Below are 17,776 nucleotides of genomic sequence, written 5' to 3' on the forward strand. Positions count from 1 at the left end.
GAAAACAAGAAGCTAGGCTAGAGTACAATTTGTTTTTTGTTGCCTTGCTTCCTTGTCTGCTTGCATTTCTTCCGGTGCTTTTCTTCTTTTGACACATGTACTTGAGTTTGTACTGTGACCTCTTGTTGCAATCTTCTGTTTCCCGGTGCCGGGGAATTTTATTGTTTCCTGCTGGAGATTACTATTGTAACCCGCATGTTTTATTGTCCTCTGACTTGATCTTGAATATTTATGCCTCTGTTCTATGGGCGGGCTCCCAACTTCAATACTTGAAATTAAAGACTGAAATGTATGCCTCTGTTATCTGGACGGGCTCCCAACTTCAACACTTGAAATGTAAAGACTGAAATGTATGCCTATGTTATCTGGGCGGGCTCCCAACTTCGACGCTTGAAATATAAAGACTAAAATGTATGCCTCTGTTATCTGGGCGGGCTCCCAACTTCAATGCTTGAAATGTAAAGACTGAAATGTATGCCTCTGGTGTCTGGGCGGGCTCCCAACTTCGATGTTGAAATGTAAAGACTGAAATGTATGCCTCTGTTATATGGGCGGGCTCCCAACATCAACAACAACTTTAAAAATAAGCGCCATTCCTCTCTTCAGGCGGGCTCCTGACTTCAAATACACAACTTTTAAAAACGTCTTTCCTCTCTTCAGGCGGGCTCCTGACTTCAACAACATCTTTGAAAATAATCGCCATTCCTCTCTTCAGGCGGGCTCCTGACTTCAACCAATACATCGCCATTCCTTTCTTTAGGTTGGTAAGATTTCAACAACTTTTAAAAACGCCTTTCCTCTCTTCAGGCGGGCTCCTGACTTCAACAACAACTTTGAAAATAATCGCCATTCCTCTCTTCAGGCGGACTCCTGACTTCAACCAATACATCGCCATTCCTTTCTTTAGGTTGGCAAGATTTCAACAACTTTTAAAAACGTCTTTCCTCTCTTCAGGCGGGCTCCTGACTTCAGCAACAACTTTGAAAATAATCGCCATTTCTCTCTTCAGGCGGGCTCCTGACTTCAACCAATATATTGCCATTCCTTTCTTTAGGTTGGCAAGATTTCAACAACTTAAAAAACGTCTTTCCTCTCTTCAGGCGGGCTCCTGACTTCAACAACAACTTTGAAAAACGCCTTTCCTCTCTTCAGGCGGGCTCCTGACTTCAACCAATACATCGTCATTCCTTTCTTTAGGTTGGCAAGATTTCAACAACTTTTAAAAACGCCTTTCCTTTCTTCAGGCGGGCTCCTGACTTCCATCAATAAATCGCCATTCTATTCTTCAGGGGGGCTCCTGTCCTCAACAACTTCTTTTTTTTTTTTTCAAATTCAAACTTCTTCTTTTTTTTTCATATTATCCTAGGAGAAAATTCATCAGACTAGGATTTGATATCTTATCTTAGGAGAAAGATTCATCGGACTAAGATTTGATATCTTATCTTGGGAGAAAAATTTCATCAGACCAAGAATTTGACTCTAGGAGATAAATCGTCAGACTAGGTCCATTTTGTTGTGATCTTAGGAGAAAGATTCATCCGACTAAGATTTTATTATATCATCTTGGGAGAAAAATTTCATCAGACCAAGATTTTGACTCTAGGAGATAAATCGTCAGACTAGGTCCATTTTTTGTGATCTTAGGAGAAAGATTCATCCGACTAAGATTTTATCTTGGGAGAAAAATTTCATCAGACCAAGATTTTGACTCTAGGAGATAAATCGTCAGACTAGGTCCATTTTGTTGTGATCTTAGGAGAAAGATTCATCCGACTAAGATTTTATCTTGGGAGAAAAATTTCATCAGACCAAGATTTTGACTCTAGGAGATAAATCGTCAGACTAGGTCCATTTTGTTGTGATCTTAGGAGAAAGATTCATCCGACTAAGATTTTATCTTGGGAGAAAAATTTCATCAGACCAAGATTTTGACTCTAGGAGATAAATCGTCAGACTAGGTCCATTTTGTTGTGATCTTAGGAGAAAGATTCATCCGACTAAGATTTTATTATATTATCTTGGGAGAAAAATTTCATCAGACCAAGATTTTGACTCTAGGAGATAAATCGTCAGACTAGGTCCATTTTGTTGTGATCTTAGGAGAAAGATTCATCCGACTAAGATTTTATTATATTATCTTGGGAGAAAAATTTCATCAGACCAAGATTTCTATCTTAGGAGAAAATTCATCGGACTAAGATTTGATATCTTATCTTGGGAGAAAAATTTCATCGGACCAAGATTGTATCGGGGGGGAAGTTCATCAGATTAGGACTTTTTATCCTAAGAGGAAAATGTAAAGATCAATGATTTGAGAAACTTACCTTTGCAATTTCTTCTTTTCTTTTCTTTTTCCTTTGCGCTGCTTTGTTCTTGCTTGCTGGGGATAATACCACTGTGGGAGTCTCCTTTCTTCCCCTCCTCCATTCTTTATATATTTTTTTCTTTTTCTTTTTCTTTTTTTTTATCTTCTCTCAACACTGCTGGGGATAAAGTGTTATCTTTTGGGATAACGTTGTTGAGGATAATGCTGCCGGGGAATTTTATCCCTTCAAATCGATGCTTCATTCTTCCGGAAGCTACTGGGGATGATAATGGCTTTTTGCTTTTCTGAGCACAAGCGTCATCCCTTTATTCTGTCTGCTGGGGATAACTTCCTCCATTGAAACTTATTATGTTGGGGCAACACTGGTTCAAAGACCACTTCCTTGGTGTTATCTTTATTCTTCCCCAGATGGGTACCTGATTTCCAGAAAATTTTCTAATTGAAAAGAAAATTTTCTGCCCCAGTTTGATAAACTTTTTTTTTTCTTTTTTTTTATGGCATGCCTTTCCGTCATCAATGCCATTTCCTTTACCTGTTTCAAATCAAAATTTGTTAGCTTAAAGCGTGGTAGTTGGCTGTGATACTCCACTGGGATGGTTTTTCCCTTTTTCCTTCCATACTCTGCGTCCCACAACTTGTTGGGGATGATATTATTTGCTGGGGATAATCCTTTTCTGCTGGGGATATCCCTCTTCTTTCGTGGCATGGTTCGGAAACTTGCATTTTCCCGACCTTTTAGTCTCGCATGAATTTCCCAAATCATGCTCATTACTCTCCTTGTTTGTCCACTGGCCTTGGCCTTGAGGTTTAATAACTTTTGATTTTGGCAAGGATATCCCTCTTGACACTCGTCAATCCTTTTGTTAATTCCCTTTTGTTAGGGATATTTTTCTTGACACTGGCCTCGCACTTTTTCCTTGCTGACTATACCACTTGGATGTACTAGTCAGATCTTGTCTTGCATAATTGGAAAGCTGATGGCCTATTTTGAAGTCATTTCCCCCTTGTTCTGACCAGACAGACTCTACTGGAGAATTTTCTATGAAAGGAGAAAGATAAAAAGGAACAGAATAAAAGACAAAGGAAAAAGATGACTCTTTAACAAAAGAAACTATAAATAAAAACCTATCAAACGCAGACGCCGACTCTAATGGTCATGACAGGCATATGTGGTCTATCCTCTGCCGTCAATCGTCTTTCAAGACCTTCAATTGGCAATTCCCCATCTGATTCCCAATCTTATTCGACTTGTAGTGCCCGAAGGGTTTTCACTATCAAGCCTCTCTCATTTTGGTTTTTCTCTCAGCTTTCATCGCCTTATGGTGTCCGTGAAGATTTTCACCGATAAGACTCTCTCATTTGTATCACTTTCTAGCTGGGGATTTGGAGTGTTGCCGGTATGACTCTATCTGCTGGAGATTAGAGTCCTTTCTGCTGTGGAACAGAATGTTATGTTCGCCGGTAAGACTCTCATTCGTCTGACTTGACATCTTTTGAAGACTGATCAGAAGGTCTTTCTTTGGACCGTAATGCGGGTTTTGGATAGGCTAGAAAGAAAGGGTATTAAAAGGCTCAAAAACAAAATAAATTTGGGGTTTTAAAATTACAACCTTCGGAACCAATTTTGCTTACAACGAGTACAACTCTTGCCCCAGTTTCTTGCTTGGGGATTATTTATTTATTATTTTTAATTTCTTTTTACACCATGACCGAGCCGTGAGGCGCCTACGTATCCTCTTTGAGGAATCAGGTCAAACGTAGTTCCCAATTCCTCTTTTTTTTTTCTTTTGACTTTCCTTTGTTTTTTTTTTATCATTTTTCTTTTCTTTCGTTTTTTTTTTTGTTGATTTTTTTTCTTTACCTTCAGGCTCGTATTTCCTAGTCGTTGCTATTGATTCCGAACGAGGGGTATGAAAGAAAATAAATAAGGCTCAAAAGGGGTAACGAAGGATAAAGTGTTTAGGTAGCAGAACAAAATGCCTTCGTCATTCCAGTCTTCAAAACATGCCAAGTGCAAACAACACAATTGAACATAGATTTATAGTCTCTTCCGACGGTGCTGGTCTTGACAATTGTGTTAAACACTTGCTTTTTCAATTGTCATTTCTAAAGCACTGCTGGGCGACACTCTCATTCTCATGAACGACCCTCATGCCAATTTGGCGAACCCTGCATTTAACGATTTTCTTTATGTTTAACTTGCCCCAGTTCCACATGATTCGGGCTTCAAATAATCTCAAACCGTTCTTATTTCCTTTAAATTCTTTAATCACCTTCCGAGTGTTTTATGATTAACTTTTAAGATTAGGCCCAAATTGTGCGCGCATGTCATGTTACTAGAATCGACGTTGAATAGAAGCAAAACAAAAGGGTAAAGAAAACTAAACAAAGAAGATGAAAAAGACTGGAATTTGCTTTTAGACAAAAGGTAGAACCGTTTAAATGACAAAATAAACAGTTACAACCCTAAAACTAAACCAGATAACACCACATTAGGTACTAGACAAATAAAAGGATAAGGGGGTTTGACCACAAGACAATATCCGAATTACAACCCTAAAATAATCTGGACGAATGAAATGACAACAAAATAAACCACCAAAACTCCTCTCTGGCTGACCAGGATATGGAGTGCCTTTCCAATTGCCCAATACGGTGTTTTAGCCATCATCATTGCCAAGACCGTTACCAACTTCAATATCATTATCATCAGTTAGCGGCTTTCCGGGATGATTCTAAAATCCCATGTTACCAGGCATCCTCCCCATAAAGTGTGCATCATGATGTGCAGGTAAAGGATTCTGCGCGATATTCTGGGTGTCATTACCTTGGATCACAATCAGATTTTCCTGGATCATCCTTTCTATTTCTTTTTTCAAATCCCGACAACTTTCAACATTGTGCCCCTGGGCATTGGAATGGTATTCACACCTTTTAGAAGGGTCAAAGCTTCTTGCACGTGGGTCCAGATGATTTGGAGGAATAGATGCAATCATGTCGTGATGCTTTTAACCTCTCAAATAAGCTTTCATAGGACTCTCCTATTGGTGTAAAATTATCTTTCAACCTTCGTTCCCCTTTATACTTCTGGCTTGGATGTGGGTTATAGGGCACCTGAAAGTTATGTGGAGGCTTCTGGAGATTTTGTGACGCTCGTGCTCGCCTTCTGGGGCGTTTTGGTGGCCGGGCAACATACTGAGGTGGAACAATAGAGTGTTGTGGGTTCTGAGGGGGATAATATTGCTCAGGGGATTCATAGATAACTTTAGGAGGCTGCTCATACCTTCGAGATGTTCTCCTAGGACCTCTTCTTGACCCTGATGTCATCATGATTTCTTCAATCTTCTCATTTGTGTCGCAAAAATTATCAGACTCAACCCGGACAGCGTGAGTTGCAGCTTTAAAAACTGCTTGACTTATAATTTTTCCTGTCTTAAGACCATTCTCTATTATTTCTCCCATCTTGATTGCTTCCGAGAAGGATTTGCCAACTACGGACATCATGTTTTGAAAGTAATCTGGCTCTTGTGCTTGAAGGAAGACAGTTATTAGCTCGTGGTCATCCATGGGTGGCTTAACTCGAGATGCTTGCTCTCTCCATTTAATGGCATATTCCCTGAAACTTTCACTTGGTTTCTTCTTCAGGTTTGAAAGGGAAATGCGGTCTGGGGCAATGTCGATGTTGTATTGGAACTGTTTGACAAATGCTTGTGCCATGTCGCCCCAGACATACCAGCGAGACGTGTCTTGATCCATAAACCATTCGGAAGCTACTCCCGTAAGGCTTTCCACAAAATAAGCCATCAATAATTCTTCATTTCTTCCCGCACCTCTCAGTTGATTGCAATACCTTTTCAGGTGGGCAATGGGATCTCCATGTCCATCGTACTTTTCAAATTTGGGAGTCTTGAAACCAGGCGGCAAGTGGACATCGGGGAACATACATAGATCTTTGAAGGCAACACTCTTTTGGCCAGACAACCCTTGCCTGTTTTTCAACCATTGTTCTAAGTTTTTCACCCTTTGGGTCATTTCTTCTTGTACCATCTTTCGGGCAGGCTCTTCAATCTTTGAAGGAAGATCTAACGAGTACGGGTGGTACTTAGGAGAGTGGTACTGCTCTTGTTGTGTCGCAAATTGTGACTCATGACGAGGCTGTCCTTGCCCACTGGCCCATGCTTGACATACTCCGGTCATTTGCTGTTTCAGTATTCTATTTTTTCCCGGCACAGTAGACTCTAATTGAACCCTCTGAACAAACCGACCAACTCAACTTTCTTCACAATTCAAAACAAAACATGTTAGAATGGACTCAGTCGGTTCTTATTACTAGCAACATCTTTTTCCCTTTTTTCATTTTTTTTTCATTTTTTGTTGTGGTCGAATCTTATGGAGATTGCCTACGTATCATGATCCCGCCTGAATCAGACCTTGCGTAGTTCGGACCAATAAAATATAAACAATACTAAACATTTTTTTTTAATTTTCATATTAAAACAAATTGGGTTTCAATGGTTTGAAGATGACCTACAAACTCGAAAATCAAACAACCCACATATTTTAATCAAAAGATTTACAAACTCCAAAAATAAAGGGCCAGCTCTTTCTCTGTTTGACAAATGCAACCGAGCGGTTATTTTTGCAAACGTGCCCCCTTCCAAATTTTGAGGCCATAGAGGATTATTTTATGACACTTTACAAACTTGTTCATTCTTTTACGAAAATAGCCTTTCGACAACTGAAAGATACTCTAAGGCTATTTCGGCAAGAACGGTTTAAGACGCGGCCGAAGCTGGCTCGGCTTATTTTGACCAAAAATCTAAACGGTATTCACCTGACCGTTGACTCTTTGTTTTTTTGTTTTTTAAATTACAATAAAAGCCAGGTGTTGCAACACGGCCCTTCAGCGCCTCGGGGACGAAGATTTTTTAAGGCTGTGTGGGTCAACTGGACCAAATTTTACAAAATGACCCAAAGGTAGCTGTTTATGCAAAGTCAGCCTTCCGGCGTCCCTTTCGGGAACATTCGGCTATGTCATGATAGCGTCTCCCGACTTCTTTATGACAAAATTAAAAATTTGACATGTTTTTTATTGGCTATTTTTTAGCAAAAGGGGAGGTTGGACACCACTCGACTTATTTATGACAAAATAAAAAAATTTGACACTTTTTTTTATTTATTTATATTTTTGGCTATTTTAGCAAAAATGGAAGCTAGACACTGCCCGACTTATTTATGACAAAATTAAAATTTTGACACGTTTTTTATTTATTTATTTATTGGTTTTTGGCTATTTTAGCAAAAATGGGGGTTGGACCCGATGAGGGTTGCCTACGTATCTCACATCCGGTGAGAATCAAACCCGCGTAGTTTGGGCAGGTCATGAATAAAGTAAATAAACTGATTTTAAATTATTATTATTATTTGATTTTGTAAAAGAACTGCTTTAAAAGAAGAAAGGAAGTATATATATATTTTATTTTATTTTTGATTTTTGATTGATTTTCTTTTTGAAAGAAAGACTTCTAAGAATTCCTTTTCTTTTGATTTGAACTTTGATAATTTCAAAAGTAAAAGGAAGATTTTTTTTTGTTTGAATTTTTATTTGTTTTCTCTTATTCTAAAGAATAAAGAAAATATTTTTTTGGAATTTTACCTCTAATAAAAGAAATGCTTTTTAATTGTTTTTTTTGAATTTTGAATTTTCTTTTCAATTTTTAAAGAAGAAGGAAAATATTTTCGGATTTGTTTTATTTTATTATATATATATATATATATATATATATATTTTATAATTAAAAAGACTTTCTAAAGAAGTCAATAATGGAAAATATTTTTGGATTTTTTGTTTTAAGAATTGGGAGTCTAAAAAAAACTTTTCTAGACTTTTTGGCAGGACAAATATTTTTGCAACAAATAAAGATATATATACACTTTTTGGAAATAAAGAAAAACTTTTTGGATTTATATATATATATATATATATATATATATATATATATATAAAATATTTGCAACAAATAATAAAACCACTTTCAACGCCCGACTCTTTTTATTTTAGTATTTGTATTTTTATTTTGGCATCTAAACAAATAAATAAATAAAAACCCATTTTAAAAACAAGACTCTTTTTCATTTTCATTTTTATGGCAAGACAAACTATTTTTTTTCTAATTTGTTTTTTTTTTGAAAAACAAGACAGAACAACAACTCTTTTTTTTCTATTTTTCCTTTGCTTTTAATAAAACAAACTAATAAGACATTTTTTTTTATTTTCTCAAAATTTCGGCAGAGTTTTGACAGTATTTGAGCATTGTTTTTTTTTTCAAAAATAAACAATCAATTCCCTAACCGCTATTTTTTCTTTTTCAATTTCAAAATATTATTCCTGATATTCAAAAGTCAGTCAACACACAAATCCGGATCAAATAAATGCACAAGTAGCAGCAAGTAAGATGCATCAGGATGGTCATTTTCATTTTTTTGGTACACCTGTCCTAGACAGACCCAACCCTTGTGTTGAGCCTCCAAAGTCAAATGCACGTGATGCAAACAATCGCTCCTACTAGGGATCCGGCATGAAGCTGAGTTATTCTAAGTGAAAAAACCTGAGGCATATTGTTCTAGACCTGGCTCACCCAAGTGGACAGCTTGAGCCGAAGTGGGGGCAACGTACCGGGAGCACGAAAGTCTGCCCGGCCTAGTTACTTGTCCCAACTTCGTCTTATTTGGTATGACTTCTAACAGAAAGGTGGGCCACGCGCACGTGTACACCATAAGTTCAGAAGACTCAGAAAGAAGAAGGGTTTCGTAGCAGTTGTATATACACAATTCAGATAATATTAAAGCGGTAAAAGCATCATTTAGCACATTAAGCATATATCATGTAAAAATCAGATAATAAATAAAGCCAACTATAACAGTTATTTTAAGCTCGAATTCTTGAACCCTGAACCAGTGGTTCTGGACTCTGTTCCCCAGCAGAGTCGTCAGAGCTGTCACACCTCCTTTTTCCGCCCCCGCGAGGGTGCGTAGGGAGTTTTCTCCAATTAAAGGACAGTCGAAACGGGATTTGTTTGTTTGTTTCAGAGTCGCCACCTGGGAATTTTAAGGCGTCCCAAGTCACCGGTTTTAATCCCTGAATCGAGGAGAATATGACTCTGTCTATTTAACAGTCTGCGCACCAGAAATCCGGATAAGGAATTCTGTTAACCCGGGAGAAGGTGTTAGGCATTCCCGAGTTCCGTGGTTCTAGCACGGTCGCTCAACTGTTATATTCGGCTTGATTATTTTGATTTGTAAAATACATTTTTATTGCATGATTTTATTGTTACCGCTTCTATTTATATTTAAAGACCCTTCTTTGAATCGAATCACGCGTACGTATATTCGTGTTATAAATTATATTTTTTTAAAACATGCGGAGTTGTGTCACGCGCACGTGTACACGATAATATAGATAATATATTTATTAAAACAATTATTTTCGAAATTGTGCTTAAATAAAATCAAAAACATTCGCCCTTTTTGTATAATTAAGTAGTGAACCTCACATCTCGGGGTTTTATGAAATTAATAATGATATTCTCCGAGGAATCCCTTTTATTAAATATTCGATCGAAGTTGCGCGAACGCATAATCCGAATTGCTTTTAGAAATATAATCAGGTTACGCGAACGTATCCCTAATCACAAAAATATTCTTGATAAGGTTCTCTACAAATTGTTATTACGTGTTGACCGCGAGCCTTATTTTACACATATGAATCATATATCTCAAATTTTAAAGAATTAATGGCGTGAAGAAGAAAACAGACAATATGTATCTAAAACTAACATTTTTTGTGGATACAACATTTGGATGTCCATAAATCGAATGGTGTATAAAATTGGGAAAGAACTTAATTTGATAAACAAATTAATAGTTTCTGAAGAATTTTTATTGTTATATTTAATGCGAACTCTATTTCTACATATCCTTGACATAAAATGTTGCAATTTGTGCTTATAAATCCCATATCCTTCTCATATACTTGTTTTTAGTCCAAAGTTATAATTGTTTGGTTAATTTGTTTACAATGGTAGATAAGAATCAAGTTGATAAGAAAGAGAACTATTATACAAATTGATTCAATAAAATTGCATCACATGCAATATAGTTGTACGTTTGAACCATTCCTAATATTCTAAACTCGTAACGAATTATATCAACTCACCTTTCACTTATGATTATATATATACTCATCATCATGCCATATATGAACATACAACTTATATCAATCTAAACCAAAATCAGATTTTTACAAGATATACTAATAATGTAATTTCTTGATACTTCCATTCTACTTTACATTTAGCTAACAATATTACGGGATGTAATTAATGGCCCATTTTATGCCATGTTCCCTACCTTGATATTTCAATCATGACTTCACTTAATGAAAATTCCGAAATAGATGATATTATTACAACACTTAAACGAACTTTAAGAGGTAACAATTATCTTATATTCATTACGCCAAACGTACTACTATATTAATCAACTGAAACAAAAACCAAATTTTTAACTAATGAACTTGAACGAATGGAAAACAGAATTATAATTCCCGAACTTCATTAATTTGTCATGTTGAAGCTTTTCGTGACATGAATTTACAGATATGTACCTGATATTGGAAGCAAAAGAAAATGAAGATGAGAATCAGCAGCAGTAATAACAGTACAACAGCAACAACTGCCCAGCAACAGTAACAACCCAGTAACAGACCGGTGGAGTAGTAATCCCAAAAACAAAAGCTTTAAGCTTTGAATGAAACAACAACCATTAATACTAATTTCAAACAAAGAAAGAAAGCAGAAGATTTTTTAGTTTTTATTTTTATTTTGAAAGCTTAAATATTTTTCGGAATTATTCTCTCTTAAATGTTCAGCCCTTTTTTCTCTCTTCTATTTTTCTTCCCAGATTCGTTTCTCTTATCTGTGTTTTTTTTCTCTCGTATCTGTCTGTATTCTCTTGTCTTGTGTTCAAGACTTCATATATATAATCTCATCCCATAAATCTTTTAATCAATTAAAATCAATACTTTTTCTCTACCCAACCCATTATCTTCCCACTCATCCCCATTACATTAAATAAACATATCACACCACCCCATTTTATTTTGTCCCCCATGCTTCACTTAAAATAATACAAGATTCCCCCCACTAAATTTTGTCTTGTCCCCCTTTATATTAAACAATTATATCACAACTCACCCCATTTCATTTTGTCCCCCATGCTTCATATAAACAATTACAAAATGTACAATACCTAAACTACCCCTCCGATCCTATTGCAAATTACTATTTTACCCCCGAAAGTACTATAAATTACCAAACTACCCATCAGCTATAACACATCAATTAATCAAACTTAACCAAAATATAGACAATATGATTAATTTCTAACAATGTTCAAACAACAAATTTCATGAACATGATTTCTTCAATATTTCAACAACAAATCACATGAACATGATTTCTTCAACATTTCAACAATAAAGCATAATCCCACAAGTGGGGTCTGGGGAGAGTAATATGTACGCAGACCTTACCCCTACCCCGAAGGGTAGAGAGGCTGTTTCCAGGAGACCCTCGGCTCAAAAAAGCAATAGGAGATGATATATTAGTACCATAGAAATGCGTAATAAAAATAACAACAATAACAACAACAATATATAAAAGATACGAAATATGGAATACAGTATACAAAATACGAAATACGAAATAGATGGCTGGTATAGTACAACTAGAAGGGAAAGCCCTGCATCAATAGACGACCAATGGCATTCCTAGTCTAACTCCTAACTGGATAGTCTCCCTCTATTGCGCTGTAGAAATATTCACACTCTTCCCTAACCTACAACCTTAATGCTCGACCTCCATAATTCCCTATCAAGGGCCATGTCCTCAGTAATCCTAAGTCGCTCCATGTCCTGTCTGATCACCTCTCCCCAATACTTTTTAGGTCTACCTCTACCTCTCCGCGTGCCCACTACAGTCAGTCGCTCACACCTCCTCACCGGTGCATCAGTGCTCCTCCTCTGAATGTGCCCGAACCATCTGAGTCTTACTTCCCGCATCTTGTCCTCCATGGGGGCCACACCCACCTTCTCTCGAATATCTTCATTCTTAATCTTATCCATCCTTGTATGCCCGCACATCCACCTCAACATCCTCATCTCTGCTACTTTCATCTTCTGGATGTGTGAGTTCTTTACCGGCCAACATTCAGTTCCATACAACATGGCAGGCCTAACCACTGCTCTATAAAACTTACCTTTTAGTAACGGTGGCACTTTCTTGTCACACAAGACTCCCGACGCTAACCTCCACTTCATCCACCCCACCCCTATACGGTGTGTGACATCCTCGTCAATCTCCCCGATCCCCTGCATAACCGATCCAAGGTACTTGAAACTACCTCTCTTGGGAATGACTTGAGAGTCAAGCCTCACTTCAACTCCCGCTTCCGTCGGCTCAACTCCAAATTTGCACTCGAGGTATTCCGTCTTCGTCCTACTCAACTTGAAACCTTTCGACTCAAGAGCATGTCTCCAAATCTCTAGCCTCTCGTTGACGCCGCCTCTTGTCTCGTCAATTAGAATAATGTCATCAGCAAATAGCATGCACCATGGAACCTCCCCTTGAATATGATGAGTCAGTGCATCCATTACCAGGGCAAATAGGAATGGGCTGAGCGCAGACCCTTGGTGCAACCCCGTAATAACTGGAAACTGTTCAGAGTCGCCTCCTACTGTCCTAACCCGAGTCTTAGCTCCCTCATACATGTCTTTAATCACCGTAATATAGTTACTCGGGACCCCTTTATCCTCTAAGCAGCTCCACAAGACCTTCCTAGGAACCTTATCGTACGCTTTCTCCAGATCAATAAACACCATGTGGAGATCCTTCTTCTTATCTCTGTACTGTTCCACCATCCTCCTAATAAGGTGGATAGCTTCTGTGGTAGATCGTCCCGGCATGAACCCGAACTGGTTGTCTGAAATAGACACCGTCCTTCGCACTCTCATTTCTACCACTCTCTCCCAAACTTTCATGGTATGACTTAGTAATTTGATGCCCCTATAGTTGTTACAGCTCTGGACATCACCTTTGTTCTTATACAACGGGACCATTGTACTCCACCTCCACTCTTCAGGCATTCTATTAGTCTTGAATATAACACTAAACAATGCAGTAAGCCATTCCAAGCCTGCTCTACCCACACACCTCCACAGTTCAACCGGAATTTCGTCTGGCCCGGTAGCTCTGCCCCTTCTCATCTTACGCATTGCCTCCATGACTTCATCGATCTCAATGTCCCTACAATTACTTACTTCATGGTGACTGTCGGCATTCCTCGATTCCCCAAGTATAGTATCCTGATCCCCTTCTTCACTTAGAAGTTTATGAAAATAGGTCTGCCACCTCCTCTTAATCTGGTCATCTCCCATCAAAACTTTGTCGTCATCATCTTTTATGCACCTCACTTGGTCCAGATCCCGAGTTGTCCTCTCTCTCGCCTTAGCGAGTCGGAATAACTTCTTCTCCCCACCTTTGTTCCTTAGTTCCTCATACAGACGAGCAAAAGCTGTCGTCTTAGCCTCCGTCACTGCCATCTTCGCCTCCTTCCTAGCTACCTTATACCTTTGACTGTTCTATCTCTTCTCCTCCTCGTCAGTGCTCCCTACTAACCTTAGGTAAGCCGCATTCTTTGCTTCTACTTTACCTTGGACCACTGCATTCCACCACCAATCTCCTTTGTGTCCACCATAGTGGCCCATAGATATCCCTAACACCTCTCTCGCAGCCTTTCTTATACAGTCCGCCGTCGTCGACCACATTGTGTTTGCGTCCCCACTACTTCTCCAAGCTCCCATTGCCGATAACCTTCCTTCCAACTCTTTAGCTTTATCCTTAGTTAAGGCGCCCCACCTAATCCTGGGGCGTCCTTGTACTGACCTCTTCTTCCTCCTTATCCTAATACAAATGTCCATCACCAAAAGCCTATGCTGCGTTGAGAGGGTCTCACCTGGGATAACCTTGCAGTCCTCGCACAACCTTCTGTCGCATCTCCTGAGGAGGAGATAGTCAATCTGAGTCTTCGCCACCGAACTTTGGTAAGTAACCAAATGTTCATCCCGCTTCGTAAAACTCGAGTTTGCAATGACTAGATCGAAAGCCTTGGCAAAGTCCAACAGCGCAATGCCCCCTCCGTTCCGCTCTCCGAAACCAAATCCGCCATGCACCTCAGTGTACCCACCTGCAGATAACCCAATATGACCATTGAAATCTCCTCCTATGAATAACCTCTCAGAAGGCGGTATACTACGAACAATCTCATCCAACCCCTCCCAAAATTGCCTTTTAATATCCTCATCCAAGCCTGCTTGTGGTGCGTACGCGCTAACGACATTTAAAGTACCCTCACCCACCACCAACTTAATAGTCATTAGCCTATCATTCACCCGTCTGACCTCCACCACGGACTCCCTAAGATGGCTATCTACCAGGATACCCACTCCATTCTTACCCCTCAGGACACCAGAGTACCACAACTTATACCCATCCACATTTTTTGCCCTCGATCCGACCCACCTAGTCTCCTGGACACACGCTATATTAATCTTCCTCTTCTGCAGGATTTTCGCCAACTCTATGGATTTACTCGTTAGTGAACCTATGTTCCATGACCCGATTCTCAACTTATAGGCTCTCTTGCCCCTCTACCTCCCCTGCTACCCGACCCACCCCCTGAACCCCACCCCACACTCCGCCCTACCCGAGGACATGCCCTTATTCTATCATCCCAGACTGCAGCCACTACACCTACAACAATCTAGAGAATACTCGCTAGTACACAACGTACACAAATCAAACTAGAAGGAAACACGTGGTAACTAGTATCCTAGTTTAAAGGTTTAACTATTGCGAAGTAAATTAACAGTAATTTATCTAACACCAAAATGGAAACAGTAAAACAGGAGGTACCAACTCCCGATAACAAAACCTGTGGTTGATTTGTTGTGCTCGATATAGTTGTATGCTCCCGCCCACTTCCTACCACCCTTGCTGACACTCGCCCACGTTGCTCTCCTTAGCCAGTGCTCGTGCGCCCAACTTGTCTCCAATACTCCGAGAATTCCTGAAAACACAGAAAATACCACGACCCAAAAACCAGAAGGAGCTATCGCCGCTACCACTGGTTAGCAAAGAAGCAGAGCAAAACGATTGCTCTTTTCAATTGAACAGATGCACCACTAAATTGGGAAAAATCAGCTAGATAAATCAAAGTAAAATCAAGTAAGAAAAAAAGATAATAACTTTGATCTGAACAAAGACACAACAGATTCTAAAATCGTTAACCCCTTTTCAACAGGAACAAGATACAGTGAAGAAAAAGAAAAAGGAGCGAACACAGTGAAGAGAGAGAAAGTTGGTCCAGTTTTTCGTCCTTTCCAGATTTATTTTCCTATTGCCTCCAATTTATTTTATTTATATTCAGTGATGAAGAAGAAGTAACAAAAGAAGAACACAGAGAAAATCTAGAATCTGTAATATATCAAGAAATGGAAATGGGAAAGTGGGAATTGAAGATCTGTCGGTGCTAAACCAGATAATCCTTGAATTGCTCTGAAGAAATTCGAAATGGGAGATATGTGCTATATCAAGATCTGTCGGTGCTAAACAGATCTGTTGCTACTTGTGCAATAAAGATTCAAAAACAGCAGGCTTCAAAACCAAATACCCAAATCAAGGAAGTAAAGTTTTATGTATTTAAATTGACACAAAACAGTGTGCAGGAAAATTGCAGATTTGAAAATTTCGTAACAATGCAGCAACTAAAAAACTCAAATGAGGTTGGGCTTTTGTTGATTAGTAGTAGTACTATTAATTAGCTAAACAGATGATCTGTTTAAATAGCACGAGTGAAAATTAAATAGCAAAAACAACAAAGCACAAGTAGCCAATGCTCACATATAATGTGTATTCTATCAGAAAAACTTAGTAACAAAACAGAGATAGAGGTTACTTTATTCGCCGGAGAGGAGCAAGTTTGCCGGAGCGATGACAGAAATGAACTTTTGGAATCTAATTTATATTCAAAACTAAGAAACTTTAATTTCTTTGGGCGGTCACATGAACATGAATTGAACAACAAAGAACAACTAAAATTTGATGGAACAATATTTTAGCAACAAACAATCCTATTTTCGGATTCAACAACAACAACAAACAAGTATATTTAGATTTCTAAATTCAATAATATTGAACTTAAAATCAACTACTCTAACAACATTACAACAAACAATTCCTATATTAAACTTAAACAAGATTATGAGACAAATTCAAGAAATAATCATAAATGATAAACAAGAAATCAAACTATACAAAATTCGGATTCAAGATCATCCAAACAAAGTATGAACATGAATGAATCTATTTTAACACAACAAACATGACGGATTAAAACGATTAAATCAATATATTTCCTTTAACACAACTAAATTCTTTTTAGACAAATAACAAGATCGACGAATAAACAATTATGAACTTAAGCTTGAACTTAACAATATTAACAATTTCTAACAATACATAAACACATGAAACAAATTGAAGAAATAGTTAATTAAATTTCAATTTGAATCTAACAAACATCAAACTAACAAATATTCACTTAAACAATAATACAAACATGAAATGAATATGAAAACAACTAATTAAACTTCTATTTTGAAATCTGAAAATTAATTTTAACAAAGCACATGAACATGAACAAACTAGAAAAATGATTTCAACGATGAACAACGAACAAACAAGAATTGAATTCTTTAACGATTTTGGATCCGGAAAATATCAAACAAAAATATGGACAAAAATAAAACTCAAAAACAACTAACCGGAGATGAATCAACGACGAACTTTGATTGTAAACAAATCTGTCCGAGCCTCGACCAAAGCTCGAACGAAGGACGACGAAGATGAAGAAGAAGTAGAAGCAGACGCAGCTCGAAGAGAAGAGACGCAATGGCAGCCATGGCTGCCTGCGTTGATGAGGAACAGCTGGACGAGCTGGAACGGCAGCAGCAGTGGCGACCATGGCAGCAGCTGTCCGTCGACGGGGAGAAGAAGAAACATCGGCAGAAGCAACGGGGGCAGAAACGGGCAGCAGTGGCGCGTTTGAACGATGAGGAAGCAGCTGCGGCGAAGCAGGAGCTTCGACGAGCAGCAGCAGCAGTCTTAAAGTGAGGAAGAAGAAGCAGCAACGTTGGTTAAAGCTCGACGAAGAACGAAGGAGGAGGAGCAGCCATGGATGAGATTTTTGAGCTCGATATGGAGAAGATGAAGACGCAACTGGGTTGTCCATGGTGAGGGTGAAGATGAAGTTGTGAGGGGTTGTTTGGACGTG

Source organism: Nicotiana sylvestris, chromosome 11 (assembly GCF_000393655.2).
Source record: "Nicotiana sylvestris chromosome 11, ASM39365v2, whole genome shotgun sequence".
NCBI lineage: Eukaryota > Viridiplantae > Streptophyta > Magnoliopsida > Solanales > Solanaceae > Nicotiana > Nicotiana sylvestris.